The sequence below is a fragment of the Scylla paramamosain genome, chromosome 22 (genome assembly GCF_035594125.1).
Source record: "Scylla paramamosain isolate STU-SP2022 chromosome 22, ASM3559412v1, whole genome shotgun sequence".
Classification (NCBI taxonomy): domain Eukaryota; kingdom Metazoa; phylum Arthropoda; class Malacostraca; order Decapoda; family Portunidae; genus Scylla; species Scylla paramamosain.
In genome coordinates this window covers 18,877,430-18,884,929 of record NC_087172.1, presented here as the reverse complement: position 1 = coordinate 18,884,929, position 7,500 = coordinate 18,877,430, and the positions used below count along the sequence as shown (strand labels likewise).

The 7,500-nt window shown below is 42.2% G+C and overlaps 1 protein-coding gene across 1 annotated transcript in view; it reads right to left on the bottom strand.

Moving 5' to 3' along the window:
- LOC135111737 (GTP-binding protein Di-Ras2-like) overlaps positions 1–7,500 on the bottom strand; it is a 180,668-nt gene that overhangs the window by 168,294 nt on the left and 4,874 nt on the right. Inside the window, exon 2 of the mRNA XM_064025409.1 lies at positions 5,165–5,263. The gene's annotated coding sequence lies outside the window, so the exon portion shown is untranslated. The remainder of the gene's footprint in view (positions 1–5,164; positions 5,264–7,500) is intronic.

The window sequence follows — 7,500 nt, the reverse complement described above, 5'->3', positions numbered from 1 at the left end:
ATAATAATAATAATAATAATAATAATAATAATAATAATAATGATAACAATAATGATAATAATAATAATAATAATAATAATAATAATAATAATAATAATAATAATAATAATAATAAAAATAATGCATGTAAAACCTACTTTCTAATCCACTTATATGAGCAAAAGCTTTTCCCCAACTCCATCCACTAATCCTTTCTCTCTCTCTCTCTCTCTCTCTCTCTCTCTCTCTCTCTCTCTCTCTCTCTCTCTCTCTCTCTCTCTCTCTCTCTCACACACACACACACACACACACCAACCCTTTCAAGCTGCATTCCTTCACCTTACAAATTCCACCACAACCTCCTCCTCCTCCTCCTACTCCTCCTCCTCCTCCTCCTCCTCCTCCTCCTCCTCCTCCTCCCAAATCACCTTTTTTTTTCTTTTTACACCTCTCCCTCCTCAGCGGGTCAAAGAATGGAGGGAATAAACGATTGGAATCTCTATATCTGAAGTTGAATCGCTTCCAGAACCACGGAAAGGCGATCAGACAGACAGGAACTTAATGAGGTCAAGAATGTAATTGATTTAAGTGCATCTAATGAGAAGGGAAGGGGAAGAAGGGAGGGTCGTGTGTATGTGTGTGTGTGTGTGTGTGTGTGTGTGTGTGTGTGTGTGTGTGTGTGTGTGTGTGTGTGTGTGTGTGTGTGTGTGTGTGTGTGTGTGTGTGTGTGTTCAGGATCCCGAGTTGTAATATCCGGTTCTGCTGCTGCTACTACTATCCTCCTCCTCCTCCTCCTCCTCCTCCTCCTCCTCCTCCTCCTCCTCCTCCTCCTCCTCCTCCTCCTTCTCCTCTCTTCCTGTTCCTCTTTCTCTATCACCATCTCTGTTCACTCACTACATTCCTACATCGCTTACTCACTCTCTCAACCATTCCTTCACTCATTCTCTCACTCACTCACTCACTCATTCCTTCACTCATTCACTCACTGAAACCCTACCTAAGCTAAACCGTCAGTTACTGCATAGAAAAGAAAAAAAAAAGAAAAGAAAAGAAGAAAGGAAAGAAAAAAAAAGAAAGAAAGAAAAGAAAGTAAAAGAGAGGTATAAACAGGCACCCAAGCAATGAATGAAAGAATGAAAGAAAGAATGAAAGAAAGAAAAAATAAAGAAAAAAACGAAGGAAGGAAAGAAAAAAAGAAACAGAGTGAATTAATGAATGAAAGAAAGAGAGGAACAAAACAATAAATAAATAAATAAGAGAACGAAAGAAAGAATGGAAGAAAGAACGAAAAAAAAAAAAAGAGAGAGAAAGAAAAGATACTTAACAATGCTCATGACGTCAGAACTGCCAAGACAAGAATTAACAACCGAACGAGGTGTGACGCGTGTCCTGTGACGTCACCAACTGAAGAGCGATGTGACGGAGTGATTATAGAAGAACTGGGATGGACTGGGAATGACTGGGAAGAACTGGGAAGGACTACAATGGAGGGAATGAGCTGGGAATGACCTTGGGAATGATCTGGTAACACTGGGAGGTACTGGAACGGACTGGGAAGGAACTGAGAATGACTGGGAATGACTGGGAATAACTGGGAATGAGTGGGAGAGACTGGAATGGGACAGCATACATTAAAAGATAAACACGAAGTTAAAAAGAGAACAAAGGAACAGATAAGAAGCAGAGGAAAGAATGAAGGGGAGATAAAGAGAAAGAGAGGAAAGAAACGGAGTGAGACAGAGATAGAGAGGAGAGTGGATAAAGGAAGGGAATGGAAAGGAGAAGGAAGGGAGGAGGAAAGCAGGGAGAGGATGAAGGAAAGGAGGAAAGGGAAAAAAGGAAAGAAGCGGAGGGGAAGATTGGAGGAAAGGAAGGGAGGAAAGGAAGAAGAGGGAGGGAGGGAAGGATGAAAGGAGGAAAGGAAGGGAAGAAAGGGGAAAGGGAAAAGAAGGAAGAAAGGAAGGGAGAGGAATGGAGAGAGGGAGGGAAGGAGGGAAGAAAGGAAGGAGGAATGGAAGGGAAAAGAGAAACGAAAGGGAAGGGAGGGAAGGAGGGAAAGGAAAGTAAGGAATGGAAGGAAGGAGGGATGGAAGGAAAGAGAGGAGGAAGAAGGGAAGTGAGGAAGGAAAGGAAGGAAGGAAGGAAGGAAGGAAGGAAGGAAGGAGGAAGGGAAGAGAGGAGAGGAGAGGAAAAGGAAAGGAAGGTAGAAGGGAAGGAGGAAGGGAAGGAGGGATGGATGGAAGGAAGGAGCAAAAAGGAAGGAAGAAGGGAAGGAAGAAGAAAAAGAGGAAGGGAAGGAAGGAGATCATAAGGAAGGGAAGGAAGAAAGAAGAGGAAGGAAGAAGGGAAGGGGATAAGGAAGGAGAGGAATAAACCAGAGGAAAGGAAGGAAGGAAGGAAGGAAGGAAGGAGGAAAGGAAGAGAGGAGAGGAGAGGAGAGGAGGAGGGAGGGAAGAGGGAAAGGAAAAATTAGGAAAACAAAATTATCTTCATTAATTAGTAGTTAATATTCTCGGATCTCATCAAGGAGCCTCTCTCTCTCTCTCTCTCTCTCTCTCTCTCTCTCTCTCTCTCTCTCTCTCTCTCTCTCTCTTCTGGTCCTTTGTCTCCCTCCCTTAATTCCCTTCTACATCCCTCCCCCTCCCCTCTCTCCCTCTCTCACTCCCCTCTCCCCCTCTCCCTCTCCCTTCCTCTCCCTCTTTATCCTCTTTCACTGCATTCTCTCTACCTCGCTGCCTGTTTTCTCTCCATCCCTATAACCCGATCTCTCTCTCTCTCTCTCTCTCTCTCTCTCTCTCTCTCTCTCTCTCTCTCTCTCTCTCTCTCTCTCTCTCTGTGACACGTAACACTGAATACAAAACAGGTGGTGGTGGAGAAAAAGGAGGAGAAGGCGGGGGTGGAGGAGTAGGAGGAGGAGGAAAGAGAAATAATGGGATCGAAGCTTCATTCCTTTCAGTTCGAATCAAATGAAACATGAACTGAACTAGAGAGAACGAGAGAGAGAGAGAGAGAGAGAGAGAGAGAGAGAGATCACAGCAATTATCATATCTCTCTCTCTCTCTCTCTCTCTCTCTCTCTCTCTCTCTCTCTTCCCTCAGGACAATCTTTATTCTTCCTTCTTCCCTTCATTCGCTTCCTTTTCTCTCTCGCTAACAAAAACAATGACAAAGAGAGACTATAATCGATACTTCATCCTCCTCCTCCTCCTCCTCCTCCTCCTCCTCCTCCTATTCATTTTCCTCTTGCCTTTTTCTTCTTCCCTTAAGCTCTCTTATTCAACCTCGTCTTTAATATCGATTCAAGAAAAGCTAAGTTTCATATATTTTTCGTCCTTTCTTTCTTTCTTTCTTTCTCACTCTCTTTTTTTTTCATTTGACAGTTATTTTTTTTTCATGTACGGAATGATACTAGACTATCTCTCTCTCTCTCTCTCTCTCTCTCTCTCTCTCTCTCTCTCTCTCTCTCTCTCTCTCTCTCTCTCTCTCATGCGCTTGCGTCCATTTCTCCACTTCTTTATTTTGTTTCTTCTTCTTTACGTTCTCTTTTATTTCTTTTTTGCTTCCCGGGAAACAATAAACATGAAACCGTAGCCAATATACACGAAAAGCTTCCCTCTTTGTTTACTTTATCTCTCTCTCTCTCTCTCTCTCTCTCTCTCTCTCTCTCTCTCTCTCTCTCTCTCTCTCTCTCTCTCTCTCTCTCTCTGAATGTATAACGGTAGCAGTAGTAGTAGTAGTAGTAGTAGTAGTAGTAGTAGTAGTAGTAGTAGTAGTAGTAGTAGTAGTAGTAGTGAAGCCATTTAGTCATTTAGTCATTCCAATACAAAGCAAATTCTATTATTGCATTTCATCAATAATCATCATCTAATATCGTTACATTATGACCTTCAAGTAACAAAAAAAAAAAAAAAAAGCGAAGAAAAAAGCGGAGGAAAAAAAAACTGAATTGCACGAAGCGTCACGTCAGCAGTCGTGAAACACTCAACTGATCGATCCTTCCTTCTCATGATCCTGTCCTCGCTCACGCCTCCCACGCCGCTACATGACGCCAGGTGTACTGAGGCCCAGGGAGCTTAACACTGTCTCCTATTGATGTATCAGATATCCATAGTGAAAATATCCGCAACCGCATTCTCAGATAAAAGCTCCGCCTCCGCCACCACGTGAGTAAGGATAAGTAAATGAGTAAAGTGAAAAGTATGCGTGAATTAGTTGAGAGATTAACAGTGTGAATGGCTGTGGATAGCGAGGAATAAGTGATAAGCCTGAGTGAGAGTCAGCGTGAAAGCGAAAACAAGCGTGAGACAGGTTATGAAAAAGCAGTGAAAGATTAAAAAGCGAGTGTGAGTGAGAGTGAGAGTGTGGATGGGAGTGAGTGTTAGAGTGATACTGATTGAGAGTTATCATGAGTGAGAGAGAACGCAAGTGTAAGTGAGTTTTGCTAAGTAGAATGAGATTGAGAATGAGAATGAAATTATACAAGAGTGAAAGAGTGAAGAAGGATGGAGAGTGAATGTTGTGGAATGATTAAGGGGAAGAGAGCGAGGTAGCACTCCCTTGTCCCTTTTAATCTTGGACAGATGAGGGAGCGGAGAAGACAGGGAGGGAGGTCTGAGACAAGACGAAGGAGGAAGGAAGAGAGATGGAGGGAGGAGGAAGGAGCTCGTAACGGGGGAAGGAAAGTACATCGGATAAGGCTGGGCAGAAGAGTGAAGGAGGATGGGAATACAGGAAGAAAGTAGAAAAATCGATATAAGCAAGTCACTGAAAAAAAAAAAATGCTAATCTGTCACTAGAACCATAACAAAATAAAATGAAATAAAATACCCTTAAAAACCCGTGTAACTTAAAGTAAAGCCTTTTGAATGTAGTGGAGGTGCGGCGCAGAAGTCTGGCCAAGGACTACAAAAAAGAAAAAAAATCCTCGGAGGTGCCAGTCCCTAAATGAAAGGGGCCTAAAGACTTACCAAAATTTGAGAAGTGTCCTGAAAACTCCCTCACGATAGAATTCAAGCCCTAAGTAAAGGTAAATACAGAAGTAGGTAGGAAGTTCTAGAGTTTTCCAGGGAGCTTAAGACTCTAGCTTCCTTGGCTGAAACAGAGACCCAACCTAACCTCTTCCTCTCTCGTGGCAATAATAAAACGCGTGTATGTATAACTTTAACCAATAAAACTCAGACACTCACCCCGGCAAGCTGTCATCTGCCTGTCCTCGGAGCAGCCTGGGTCCTCGCCACGGTCTCAGGCTGGCGAGGTGCGCTGACCACCATCCATATCACACGCACCTGTTAATCTCAGTGTGTTAGTATAAGGTTTTTACTGGATTAAGAAAAAAAGGGTTTCTTATGTTTTGAAGATGGATATCCACTGTTTTAGTGCACTGTCTCCTCCTCATCAGTTACGTAATCAGTCAGTCAGTCTACCTATCTATCTACCTATTTTTGTTTATCAGTTTATCTATTTATGTATTTCTCTATCTATCTATCTATCTATCTCACCACTGCCGCTAGAGTACCGTAATTCCTTAGCTATCTGTCTACTGATTATATTACTTATGATCCTTGCCTTCTTCTATTGCATTGTACTGTTCTTATCAATTGATCAATCAGTTAATCAATCTCGTACCTCCTCGACCGTCTCTCTCTCTCTCTCTCTCTCTCTCTCTCTCTCTCTCTCTCTCTCTCTCTCTCTCTCTCTCTCTCTCTCTCTCTCTCTCTATTCATTACCATCCTTACAAAAAAATATCTCATCTCTGCATTCAATAGTTCTGTATCTGCTGTCTACCTTGTCTTCCTCCACACCTGCCATGCTGCACATCTGCTTCACCCACACCCACAGGTATTGTGAAGGACAGGTAGTCAAAGGCTTCCCCTGCAGGCGTGAGGTGAGAGGCGCAGGTGGTGGATAAGTGAGTGAGTGAGTCGGGCAGGTGCTATCAGGTGCTACTCTGCGCAGGATTCAAACCAGGTCAGATTTCAGGTTGTTGTTGTTGTTTGTTGTTTGTTGTTGCTCTTCTTCTTTTTCTTCTTCTTCTTCTTCCTCTTAGTCTTTTTTCTTCTTTTTTTTCTTCTGTCCTGTTTTTCTTCTTTGTCTTCTTCGTCTTCTTTTCATCATCATCATCATCATCTTCTTCTTTCTCTTCTTTGTCTTCGTCGTCGTCGTATTCTTCTTCGTCATCTTCTACTTGTTTGGACTTGTTCCGCTTTGAATCGCTTCTCAAGTCACTCTGCTCTGTCTTCTTTCGTGTCATCAGGTGCTTCAGTTTCTAATCCTCCAGTACTGAACCAAGACTGTTTTCACGTGGCTCACTATTGCGTTGTATTTACCTCGTTTGTCCCAGTACTGTTTTAGTTATAATATTTTTTTCTGACGTCTTTGATGTTCTTGTTCTTATAGGGTCTGCCAAGTGTAAGCTAGACAACTTTTCGCAGCTTCCCTTATTTTCTTTATTTTCTCAAGTTAATTCCTCAGTCTGCTCCCTCGTATAGCTGAGTTGGTAAGTCTGCCTCGCCTCCTTTCACCTTTCCCATTAAAAATTTCCTTTATTCTTGTTTTTTTTTTTTTTCTTTTACATTGTTCGAGTTCTTTTTACCTTCCCATCTCGGCTTACGGATCATCGAGTGTGTTTTTTCTTCTCATCAAAAAAAAAAAAAGATTACATGATTTTGTCTCCGCATTTTTTTTTTTTTTTTTTTTAACGATAGCTTAGAATGTTAATGAAGGAGACGAACAATCTTTGGAGCGCTCTTCTCTTACCTACAGTATGCGCAGGATGTACAGAGATATATACGAGTACAGAAACTAGAGGTGAATTTGGATCTCTTGACCACTTGCTTGGGTCTTTATATGGATTGCGTCTGACTTCTTCCAGTTCGTGTCGTTTTCGTGTAACAGTCTAATGAAACCGCTGGATGTCTGGCCAACGCTCCTGATTGCACTGGCATTGTGTTTGGTCTCTTAACCCTTTGACTGTTGTTTAGTGCATTTCTCTGTAATTACTAATCACTCTGAGACATCTTCACTAGTTCTATAGCCACCACTTATCTTCAAACTGGGTAAAAATTGCAAAATCTATTCTTTTCATCTCCTACTTTCTTGTAGATGCTTATAAAAGTTTCATGCATTGCTTCTGGTGGTATCAATGGTTCCGTGTCCCACTGAAAGGTTTAAGGAATCCAAATATCCTGAGTTCTGGTTGACATATCCAGCTATGCGTGATTCCTATTGCTGCCCCTCACCCCGAGCCTCGCCACATATCGATCATAATAGAAGCGGAACATAACAGTGCCTGACATTGCTCGGCCACGCAAAAAGCGGTTCCACATCCATGTTGATTGTAAAACAGAATGCTGAAAACAAAAGCATAAAAGCGCCTGACAATTTGTTATGGTTTGAGTTTCTCTCATCTCAGAACAATATTTTTCCAAGATTACTGATGCTCGTCTATATTATTTAGGGGTATCACACACACACACACACACACACACACACACACACACACACACACACACACACAGAAAGA